This window comes from Phasianus colchicus, chromosome Z, assembly GCF_987193195.1.
Source record: "Phasianus colchicus chromosome Z, bPhaCol1.hap1.1, whole genome shotgun sequence".
NCBI classification, from domain to species: Eukaryota; Metazoa; Chordata; class Aves; order Galliformes; family Phasianidae; genus Phasianus; species Phasianus colchicus.
Window position 1 is genome coordinate 61,035,209 of NC_143476.1, and position 12,907 is coordinate 61,048,115.

Below are 12,907 nucleotides of genomic sequence, written 5' to 3' on the forward strand. Positions count from 1 at the left end.
CTGGACCTTTTTAGTCAGTATAACAACACCATAGGGAAATCCTTTAATTGAGATGTAAGCAAAGACATTTATTGTCTCTTGTGTTTTCTGGGACTGTTAAATTCAGATGACAGAAAAAGCTCACATATTCCTGTCAGAAAAGAAAACCTGAACCAACCACACACAGAGAATCAGAATTGTCCTTACTCCTTCCGCCTTCCCATAATATGTGTTCTAAAGATCTGTTTTAATTTCTCAGAGAACTGTTTCTATACATACTCCAATCAAAATGGTTTGTACTCTTTTGTAAATTAACAAGGATTGTGCTGAAAATCTTCCTATGTGAACTATGAACATCTCGTTAAATGAAAGTTTATGTTACTGTCACCACAGTACTGAACTATGAAAGGAGACTTTGTTATATGAGAAACTCATTATAAAAAAAAGTATAGTTCAAATATATTCAAACTTTTATTTTAAAATGAAAGCTATGAGAAGAAACTATCCCGATTTTCATGTTAATTTTCACTAAATGTTGCTATATCCAGATGAGCAACATTCAAACAGTAAAGTGTCTTACTAAAGTAACACATTTGTGAATTTATGCTTTACTGTCTTGTGCTGTGATTCTCACTCCTTTGCATTAATATAGCAGTATGCAAATCAATGGCTTTACTCTTAAATTACTAAGATAAAAATGTATGCATATGTTAAATCCACCCTCTCAGATCCTCAGGGTTATCAGATATATTGGTAGACTAATCTATTTTTCAAGGAAATACACAGATTTTTCTTTAAGTAAATAAAACATTGCCTAAATTGCATTTTCATCCTGTGGAATAGATCCACTATCTTCATTTTAATATTATTGTTCTCTTCTGCACTGTGCTTTCCACTCTTCAAGTGAGATATGGCCTTATTTTGAATCCTTTGCTCTTTGAGTAAGGCCATGTAGAACAATGTTTTCTAGTGTTTTCAGCGTTTTTAGCTCCCCTAACTCCTCCTATCACTTCTTTATTTCTGTATCCAGAAGTCTTGATATTTCACTCTTTCAAAGAGTATATAGGAAATGAATCTATCCAGTCTCTTGATGGATAGGCACTCAACTGGCAAAACATTCCCTCTGCATCTCTTACTGGATATAAAAGCCGAGGAATAAAATTTAATTCATATTTCTCTACTGAGCACTGCTTCAGACTTTCCTTAAGTCAAACCATGGTTTTACATTTCCTAAAATAAGAAGTTGGAGGGTGGGTGTTCTGTTAAATACTTTGAAAATAAACCAGTGGTACTAAAATGGTTCTTCTCTGTAGTTTTTATTGACATCTTAAATCTATGAGATCTGGAAGAAGATACTGTGTTTGTTCAGATGGATGAAAGTATTGTAAGTAAGCCCTAGTGCCATCACGTCATACCTGCATTATCAACCTGATTTTATGAACCTTAGGATCATGAGTAGCCAGGTTACTGCTTTTCAGCCTGTAATGTAAAATCCTTATTTCTATGACCATCCTTTGCAAGATTTAGCTCTTAAATGATTGCTGAGTCTGATCACATAGGAGGTTTATGGGCAAAGGTCATTGAACAAGACAGAAAAGGGCATTGTGAGGAGAAAGTTTTCAGTTTATGCTTACTTTTCCTTTCTATAAAAGATAATGCTTATCGAGGAATACTAGCATAGAAAGTGTAAAAGGAGCTGCAAAACAAATGCAAATTCATTTACAGGCATGTTATGCATAAGGGATGAGCAGTATCAGGTTATTTATATCATCAATTTTAATAATACATGCATTTATAATACATTTCCTTTTTAATTTGCAGTAACAAAGTATTTAAGATGTCTTAGGGCTAAAAAGTAGTTGGAATATGATCCTGCAGTGCAGGAATTTTGTTGAAGCCATATGCAAAAAGGGCACGTATAGTCAGGCCCTCCCTCAGCTAGAGTGCTATCCAAGATGAATTTGACTTAATAATGCTGTAAATATTAGCTCAATTCAAAGACTGCTCAATGGTTTCCTCTTAGCTAGATGGACAGTCAGATGGATCTGGACCTTGGACCACATAAAATGCTTAGCCATACTGAGCCAATGCTCATATGTTGTCAGCATAGGTTTATAATTCTATGAAAGTTATTCAGGAAGAATATCTTGAAAAGTGATCAGCAAGTGTCTAGGGTCCAATTGGGTTTTCTGCTTCCTTATTCTGCTGATTATAGCAAACATGTTCCTACAGTACAGCAAAATGTTTGGTTGATATTTAACTTAAGGTTACAACATATCACATCCATGGATGAGTAAGGACTGGAAAAAAAAAATAATCTTGGGGACAGTCAGTTTTGTAGTGGTTATTTTCCATGATGTAACAATTTTTTTTTTTTTTAATTAAATGGTTAAATGATTCTCAGTAAAAAAGGATGCTTCTTGTAAGTGTTAGAATAAGACAACACTGTGAATAATGAGGATAAACTGTTTTTTTTTTTTTTTTTTTTTTTTTTTTTTTTTTTTTTTTTTTTTTCTGCATTGCTCATGCCAAAGAACTGGGAATAAACAATAACAGATGAGCTTTTAATAATCTAGGTTCTGAACAAATCCTACATTCTCTCTGAAGTAAATAAGCTTTACATCAATAATTTTTGTTAGTGGACCTTCCCTGGAAGGTCAGAGCTACTGAAGTGGGGCCTTTGTCTTCTCTTCAAAGGTTGCAGGAGATTTAAAAGAGTTCCAGGTACATGAGAACACAGGGTGTGGTAGACTGGAGTCCTGCCTTACCTGCTTTTAAGCAGTTACCTCACTAATGATGATATTCTTTGTCAGAAGCTTCTAGGAAGCAATCATCATTTGTTTATTCAAACCAACACCCAAAGGAGGGTGAGGTGATTTTAGCTGGATGTTCATTGGTCATGCTTTGGTGTCACGTTGTATGATTCCTACTGAGGCAGGATAATGCTGAGTTTCTCAAATAGGTCCATTAGGAGAAATGAAGGTACTTGGGAACTGAAGAAACACTGCAGATGAGTAAGGCTGGATGAACTAACAGCATAAGCCTAACAATAACCACTAAGGTGCCTGCATTATTTAAATCCACCAACTAAGCCTGTTTTTTGCTTACAGAGCAGGAACAGGTCATACCGATGTTAGTACTTTCATCTGGGAAAATGCAAGAGGAAGTACTGGGATGGTACACCCCAAAGCAGGCTTTCCCCAAATTTAAGACTATAACTAACCATTTCTAAGAAAAAGAACTGTGAAAGAGTCAATGTCCATCATGGGCATCCTGCATGTAAAAATGATATTTCAGTAGCAGCAGCTGGAGTACTGCTGCAATGCACTGCTCTCTGGTCGAAGTCCTCTGAACAGAGGAACATTGTTGCAGGTGTGGAGAAAGGAGCAGGGCATTTAATCTCTGTCAGTTTTCACACATTGTCTCAGTGATGCCTTCTAAAAGTGATTATTTCCTTTTTGCTGAGCTCCTTGCCATGGGCTAGAAAAAGAGAGAAAAATAAGCACTCAAGAACACAGTTTCATATTTTGTTGGCTTTGTTTAAAGAGAGGAGGTGAGACTGCTGCACTTGCTGTTTCACTTGCTTTTAAAAGAAGCCAAATGAATCAGAACTGAAGGCAGAGAAGGTCCAGTTTTTAAATTTGTTCACAGCAACTTGTATTCATACATCCTGCTGACTTCAAAGACATTAATTACTGCATGTAGAGGACATACAAGAATATCTAGTGCCTTGTTATTCTTTCTCTAATACTTTGTATGTACATATATTATTTCATTAACTATTACAGCCACTGGGTAGAGACTGTAGATACCGGTTATATGTAGTCCGCTCTGAAAGTAATGCTGCTTATTTATTTCTATAGAAATGACAACAGATACAAATAGCAAAACAACACTATTTGATAGAGAAAATTATCCACTACAAAACAATATATATTTTTTTTAACGTAGGAACCACCATTAGCTATGCATTTTCATCAGCAACAAGAGCCTGCATGCCTCACAAAAATTTGCAGCAAAGGAGGTGACCCACTGTCAGTCACCACTGCTGAAACACACCACCACAGACTCACTGTGCTCACATCCACTCCTTGGTCCCCAGAAACATCCAGCAAGTGCTGATGAATGTCAGTGGATGTCATTGTTTCTACATGGAGGAGTTGTTACATATCTTCACTAGTGATAAAAATATGCACTATTTTTATCAAATGCCACTTGTCAGACTGCTCCTCTGCTGCCATCTGTCACATGGCAACAACATGTAATGAAATGTTGGTGGTAGGATTCATCCTCTGCTGCCATATCACCAACATCCACCTTTGATATTGTGGGCCAACATAATAAAATAAGAGGCATTACTTTCAGAGCAGCCTTCATACATTTCAATCTTTACTTGAAAATATATATACTGAAAGTGAACTTCATCTTTGGTTGCACTTAATATAAATGCCCTAGGGGTTATGGTAATCATATATCTCAGATGTTACTACCCTTGATTGTATAAGGCTTCAAACAATACCTAAGACAGTGGAATAGTGGGCAACACCCAGGAACATGCAAGCATCACAACAAGTTCTCACTCTAACTTCAGTGGTTTAATTTATTATTATTATTATTATTATTATTTTACTTTTACCCTTATTACAAAAATCATGTTTTCCTGCCAAATTGTAAATCTTGGTACGATAGCTCTAAATCTAATGACAGCGCTACTTGCGAAACAAGTCTAACAAAGCCACTGACAGAAAATCTACTCCTGTGAGCTATATTTTCAGTGCATAAACAGAACTCCTTTAGGTGCTGTGAAATTCATACTTTGGATGAGTTTTATAAAGAAAAGGAACAGGAGAACTCTAAGCAATGCTTCAGTCCAGACTGAAGCCTTTTTTTCCTGGAAAATAAAAAATATCCTGTTTCCCCTAGAGTTGTGCTCAAATCCTCATATCAGACTCAAGTGTTGGATTACATTACGTCTACAGCAGAGAGCAGTGGGATCAGACACATGAGGAAGCAATAGAATAGCAGTATCCTGTGAATCATGCTCATCCCTTACTGTTTTGACATGTCACAGGAAGAAATGTGAGAATTGCCAAGAGGAATTTCTAAATTCCTCAATTGTCTCATTTTTGTTCAAATGTCACAAATTAATCATAATGCAACAGATGAGTTTGAGGACAGACTTTTCTGTGAAATAGAGTGTTAGTGTTTTATTCTAGTGCAATTTCCAGACAGTGCCACTTTAGAATTTTTGAGCCATTTTCACTTTTGCTGCTGAATAAGTTACAAGCAAACAAGCATGACATGCTTTATTCTGATAAAATTCTGGCCTGTGCAGTGAGTTAAGAAAACAGCATCTGGTGTCTACAATGAAACATATCTAGCACACTAGACAAAACCTGAGAGGATAATTTTTAGTTTCTGATGTATTGAAGTAGAAATGTTACTTGAAGATGTCTTTGGTCCTGGAGAAGTAAGAACAATCAAGAGAACAAGCTAGGTGCATCAGCATGGCACAGATAGCCTAAAAATACTGGGATTCAAGAGACCTTCTGAACACTGGGAAAATTACTTGAGGTCTGTTTGTACCACGTCCCTGTCTGTAAAATGAATTAAGTGGGGGATGGATGTCCTCATTTAGGAAGCTGATTCTAGTTAGGGTAGTTCTTGCTTGTCCAGATGCAGAATAATTAAGAGTGTTGTTATTGTAAGATATTATCATTTGGTTTCAGGTTCTTTGCTTCCAAAGCAAACAAACAAGCAAACAAACAAATAAATAAACTTAATCTATCTTTGTCTACAAAGTTAAAGATTTTCAGTGATACTGAAAACTCACCCACCTCTGTGTGGCCTAGAAATCCAGGGTCTTTACTCACATAATTCCCACAGATTCCAATGAAGGCATTCCATGTATTTCACACAAGAGCCAAAAATACCTTTGCAAATGGCAACAGCTTTTGTTTAACTTTTATGAGAGAAGAACAACTTCCAGTCCTTCTAACAAGTTATACAGAAGCAATAAAATCCATTATGTTTCTCAGAACTTTTTGTAGCAGCATGCAGAGGAACAGTTCAGCTGACTGACAATTTAGTAGGGTAGTTTCAGAAACAGTACTCTTTTGCATGTTTCTTACTCTAAAAACCAAAGCAAATAAAACAGAAAATGTTTGGAAGAGCCTGCCCTTTGCATGTATCCCTTGCACCACTCTTCATATTTTTCTTTTGTTGGAGAAGTGTCAGCAACCTTACATTCTGTTTGCAGCCTTACACAGTTGAGTTTTGGTCACATGCAGTCCCATTCTTTTACATCTCTGAAAAACAGCTGTTTTACTTCAACCTCCATTTCTGTATTACCAGCTTTCTACATTACCACATCTATTGCAACTGCGTCTGGTCTACTATAAGTGTAAGAAATATTTCACTGTAGAAAGATTGGGAAAGTATACTATAGAACAAACATGCTCATGTAAATGGTTCTTTTGCTCACCAAGACTGGCACACGTGACCAAATAACGGACCCATCTAGTGCATGATGTTTTCACTCCTTTGAATGAAAATATTCAAACCATCTGTACTACGTTTGTTGCTCTACAAGTAATCCCTCCTATTTATTTCCATGGTATTTACAACAGCTAAAAAGAACACAATAACATTATTTGATAGAGCAAATTCTCTGCAACAAAACAGCTTTTCAACACAGTCACCACCACTGGCTATGCATTTTTGCCAGTGATAAACAAAAGCCTGCATGTTCATTAAAATCTGCATGGCTATCCAGAGTGTAGCATGTCTTTCACACTGCTGCTGTCACTGCTGAAAGTCACCACCCACTTCAGCACTATGCTCACATCCACTGTTTCATCCCCATAAACATTCAGCAAGCACCAGTGAATGTGAATGGGTGCAATTTTTGCAATTCAACTCTTTGCTTCAAATACTCTTCCATGTCAGATGCCATTTTGTCAGACTGCCCATCTGCTGCCATCTGTTGCACAGCAACAAAATGTAGCAGAATACTGGTGGGAAGGTTCAGCCTCTACTGCCATTCCATCAACATCTGTGCCAATACTACAGGCCAACATAATAAAATAGGAGGCAATACTTTCAGATCTGCCCTTATATATTACTGAACTTAGTGACTTGACATCTTACTTCAAGTATTGGGAAACAATAAACATTTTCTGCTATGACAACTACAAGTGAATAGCCTCACTAGACTTGAGTTTCTACTAACGATTTTGCCCTCCTACGCTATTCTTTGGTAAGAAATAACTTCTTTCTCCAGAGGATGTATCCACTTCAGTAACAGTTCCAGAAATCAAGTACTCGGAAGTTTGGAAAGTGTTGCAAGAATATATATAAATCTGTGCATGTTAAATCAAATTGTCTTGCTCTGTATTTTCTTACAAGCTTTATTTTCACCCACATCTGTCTTCTTCCCATTCAATTACTTCTTGATTTAACCTTATTTCTCTCACCAACATCTTTTAGCTCCTATACTTATTTCAGTTTTACATTTTTGCCTTGTTAGAACTGATCTCACTGATGAATGTCTGATTTCCATTCTGCCAATTAAGTCTCAGTACAAATCTAACAATATCCCATTTCTCCTTCTTTCTTCTTTTCCAGTTAGAGATGAGACAGCTGTTGTATTCCCCATTTTACATCCCAAGCATTAAGAATCATTATATAAGGTCAAGGTGCCCTTTGTTTTACATCTTGCCTTTTCTCTTTGCTTAATCTCAGTTCTTTTCCTCATCAGCATTTGTTGTGCTCTGAATCTCCTTCACTATTTATCCAAGAACTCTTGTTTCCCTTATATTTCACTTGACTTCTTCCCTTACACTCAGTCTCTCTCAGTCCTTAATCCACATCTGATTTATGATTATGGTCATTGTGCATTATTATATAATTGTTGTTGTTATTCCTTTTGCAGCATATAATATGTTTTTAATTCTCTCACTTCCTGAAGTTCACCATGATAGGCTTAGTAAAAAAGGAAGGAGAGGGTAGTTTTCTGCTTTCAGATCTTGCACCTGACTCCTCATTATACTCACTAAAAGTAAGCATTCAGATCTGTACCAACAGTCAGTGACCAATGTAATTTTGCATATGCCTTCTCAATAGGAACATGCAGGGCAAGGGGACAGATTAGGCCTTTCTTGCCCTACTCTCTGAGAGAGTACTTTACATGGGGAAGCATATGAGGAAGTGTAAATTATTGATGGCTTTATGAGTTCAGAGTGGAGAAAGCCAGAGTGCACAGGTGAGTTATTGTTCTCAGCAGCAGTCAGGTTTACAAGACATGGCAGTATATTATACATGTTTTAACTGGAAGGCAAAGAGGTGCTAGTGGAAAGGTGCTAGAAGAAAAGCAATAGTTTCCAAAGGGAAAAATTAATGCATCTGTCTGTCTAAACAGAAAAAATGTTCTTGTTCCTCCTGACTTCATCCCCACTCTTTCCCTTATTTTCTGCCACAGGTGAAAAGTGTTAGATTAGTGTTTTATAACTCTTGATTGAGTTTTCATTTCTATCTCTACCTCGTCAAACAAGAAGGAAAAAAAAATAAAATAGACTTCACTTATCATTTCATTAGTTGCCAGAAAAATCTACCTTTTTACTAGATGTCAAGCTACAACAAAATTGCCTGAGGCTGTTGCAGGTGGAGAATGCTCAGAAGGCCAAGAGGGCACATCAGTGCCATGACCAATGCTCCTTGGCAAGCCCATTGTATTATTCCCTTCAGCTTGCTTCCTCTTTTAAGGGTCCCAATATTGTCAAATATCTGGAGAACTTGCTGTTTTAGTACTGTGAAACAGAGTTTGTAATGAATTTACAGAAACAAAAATCATGCTGCTACACATTCATCACACAATCATCACAAATGTAATTTACAAAATAAAATAAAATAAAATAAAATAAATTCTCCACACCAGCATCAAAATAATCACAACACTGACAAGGATAAACAACTTACAAACACTTGACACCTTGCCCCTTCATTCTATTACAACAGCACAGATTCTCCACCAGAAGCCATTGCTATGGATTCATGGATTTAGGAGTCATGGTTTGACCCTGCAAATTATTAAAACAAAATAACCTAAGGTATTGCTCTATGATACTGTGGATTATTGAGGAGTTGACACAATAACTTTTCTCAAAAACAAACAATTTTTTGCCAATTTTATGCATATATTTTCATATTAATCTACAGGTATTTGCTCAAGTTCAATGGAGTTACAGAAGAAAGGTTGTGTTTTTAGGGGGGGTTATCATTATTGCTAGGCACAGAACTTAACTAAAGACAGTGTGAACCTAGTGAGAGCTTCAGAATTGGTAAATGGAGCTCATATGCTCACTAAGCTATTCCTGGGAGGACAGCCATTCTTGTACTCCAGAGAAGTACCAAAGGAGCCAACTACAGTTAGGTTCAAGCAGAGATCAGTTAGGTCCGATATTCTGGGTACAGAATAGAATCTACTTTCTTCCTGAAAGACCTGAGTGGAAGCATCTTATCATATTACACTGAAGTGAAATCTATTTGTAAAGTGATAGCAAAATAGTTAAATCATGTCTGAACTGAGAGATGAAAAGAGAAAGCATGGGATGCAAAATGATTAATACAAAGAACAGCAACAAAAATAATACACACATTTGTGCCAATCCAACCAATAAATAAGAATGCTACAAGATTATAATTATTAGACTGATTCATAAGGAACACCTGACTTGCAAACCCATTCAAATTTGTTTTGCTTCATCTTGGCTGGACAGAAGAAACTTCATGGCTTTATTAGCCAATTACAATGTTTTACTACTTTCTGGCACGATTAAGATGTTTAGGATCCTGAAACTTTCGTATGACATGAAAATGAGTCATTTGAGGGCGTATATTTTTGGTTTCAGGAAAAGCACAGTGAGCAAATTCCTATTTTTATTGTTCCAGTAGTATATGTGAAAGGTATTCCACATGTTAGTTGTGTTAAGAAGTGGAAGATAGGGTTGTTCTTGCTCCATAATTATGTATTTATCACCATCATTATGCTCATTTCTAGTCTTCAAATAAAAGGTAATTCCTAACAGGAAGAGTTGGGCTAATATTCAAGAAGAAAAATGACTGGAAAAAAAAAAAAAAAAAAAAAGAAAGAAAGAAAGAAAGAAAAAAAAAGAAAAGAAAAAGAAAATAAAGAAAAAAAGAACCATAGTTACAATAGACAAAACTTCATCATCAGAATGTATACAGTCTCAAGTGTAGCTAAAACATACTGTTGTGATTCCATCAACTCAGTCTCAAGACAGGGTACCCATCAGTTCCTTTTATGTAAATATATTGATTTCTAAGAAGTCCCAATGCACAGAATTTGTAAGAGATATTTTTGAGGCCCAATGAGACTGTCTAAAAGCATCTAGAATTGTTTTCTATCATGCACCATCCATGAAAAGTCTGCTGGATGCCATCATTTAGCAACTGTCTCCTCAATTCTCTTTCTTTTTCTGCCGATCATTTACAAAACTACTTCCTTTGCTATTTTATGTACTCAGAGCCTTGGACAGGTCTTGCAGAGCAATGGCTCCTAGATTATATCTGAAAAGATTGAGTGTGTTACGAACTGTATTTAGTTTTACTAAAAAAGAGTATTAGTATATTCTTGGCTATCAGCAAGAAACTGCTATGCAGGTAAAATTTTCATAAAAAACAGTGTCTACCCACTCTAGGAGGGCTGAGGAGGTGGGTGCAGGAAGGAAGACTCAAAGGTAGAAAGTGCTCTTTATAGTACCACAGTTTGTACAGTTTGTAAAGGCGTACATTTTACAGTCTATCTTCTGACTCTCCAAATATATACATTCAAGTAAGACAGAGTCCCCCCCTTAATTTACGTGTAAGTCAATAAAGCTGTTTCATTTTCAAGAAATTGTACTGGATATATTTATTTATTTATTTTGTACTAAATCTGTATTCTGATATAATACTAGTATTTCAGTAATTAAATATATTCATTTTGGTCAATAAGTTAAATACATCCTTGGATTTTCAGGAATTTCATAATGTACATTAAACTTCTCAGTTTGCTGCTAAGACAAATCTTAATTCCTCAGAAATTTCAGGGTGATAACGGAAGTGCTATCTCTTGAGCTAAGAAAGCAGTACTTTCATTGAGAGCACTTTTTTAGTTCTGCTACCAGTTCTGTGTTTTGTAAAGAAGTGAAGTCTCCTGAGGAGAGGGTAGCAATCCAAACCCAGACCTGGCACAAATCTTCTGGATTCTCCTAGGAAAGATATCATTTTCATTGTTCAAAGTACAATGCTTCTCCCAGCCAAGCAGTGGAAGAGCATAGGGGGTCAGGAAGTGCATGTAAAGAAGGTCATGAATGCTGTCCTACTTTATTTTGCTGCTGAAAGATTCACTTTTGACATTATTTATTTAAGATGGCTTGTTCATCCTCTCCCCTTTTCTCCTTTGTACACCACTTGATGTCATCTAGTCTTTACTTATTAGATAAACTATGCAGATGTTTATTCACTGAAGGAGTGGCTATACAAACAGTCTCCAGACTTTACAAAAACACCACGAGCTCTGCTTAGATTTACAGTGATAGAGAACACAAGATAGATGTCAATGAATGTGGTGCTGAAGGCTAATTCTATTTGTTGTTGGAAACAAGCAACGTTCTCACAGCTGCCAGGTATAGAAAATTCTTTTATCACAGGCAGCTTGGATATCTTTGGGAGGAATGAAATAAAGTAGATCTATACAATTATTGGCAGGAATGACTCCTCATCCTCCCCCAAAACTATTATTTTAAGTACTGGAAGGAGAGGAAGTAACTCATTATTTTAAGTAGCTTAAGTATGTTTCCAACCCTCCTGTTCCTGCTGGGAAAATATTAAACATGGAACAAACACATTGGGATCAATAGTTTTCCTGCTGTGAGCTTTTAACAGGAACTTCATTAACATGTATGGGCAGTGATCAAGGGGAAAATAATTCCTAGGCTGAATTATCTCCTGCCTAGATAGGTAAGGCATACCCAAAATGTAACACATTCCTGATTTGATTACACACAATTTTCAACTTATACGCTTTCAAATTATATGCTTGTGATGTAGAAACACACAAGCACCACCATGCACCATTGTCTACTCAGCTCAGCCAAAATATCCTTATCTGTCAAAATAATACTTTGTTTTGATGTGAAATGTAGGTCTGTTCCGATTGTAGTAAATTTGAAGCAGACCTCCAGCCTCAGTTCAGCTTCAGGACTGTGGCTCTATTTCATCATCCAATCAGCATTTTCAACCAGGATTGTCTGTAGATCCAACCCAATAGCCTCATCAACCTAATTTTGCCTGCCAGGCTCAACCTCATTCCCTGACTGAATCTTATCCCTTGTAGTTAGTCATAAATGATCTTTAGCCACTCACTTGACATTTTGAAGTCTATCAGTTTCATTTGCTCTGTTTCATGTTTCATGTGCTCTCATGATGTAGATTTTACTTGTTTTTTTTTTTTTGTTGTTGTTTCATTTTCCATCTCCTAAATCAAATTCCGCTCGCTCAAATTCCACCTGTCAGATCAGCAGATGCTATTTTACCAGTCTAAGTCCTAATATCATGATAAACCAGTAACTATCAATAATTCCCATGGATTTTATCACCAGATTTATTTTCTTTAATATTGATCTAATCTAAGTTCATCTCTTTCACCAGACAACCCCAGTTCAAACCAGGAAACCTGTTTCAGACATTAGCATAGTACTTGCCTCCCCCTTAAAAGCACTCACTTCATCACATACTCATCAAATTGAGTCAAGACCACAATAGCTTATATTCAAATGCCACCTAATCTTCACAGGCACCTTCACCAGGCACAGAACTAGATCTGAAAATTCTTCTCTTTAAAAAATAATTCTTACCACTTTTCTGC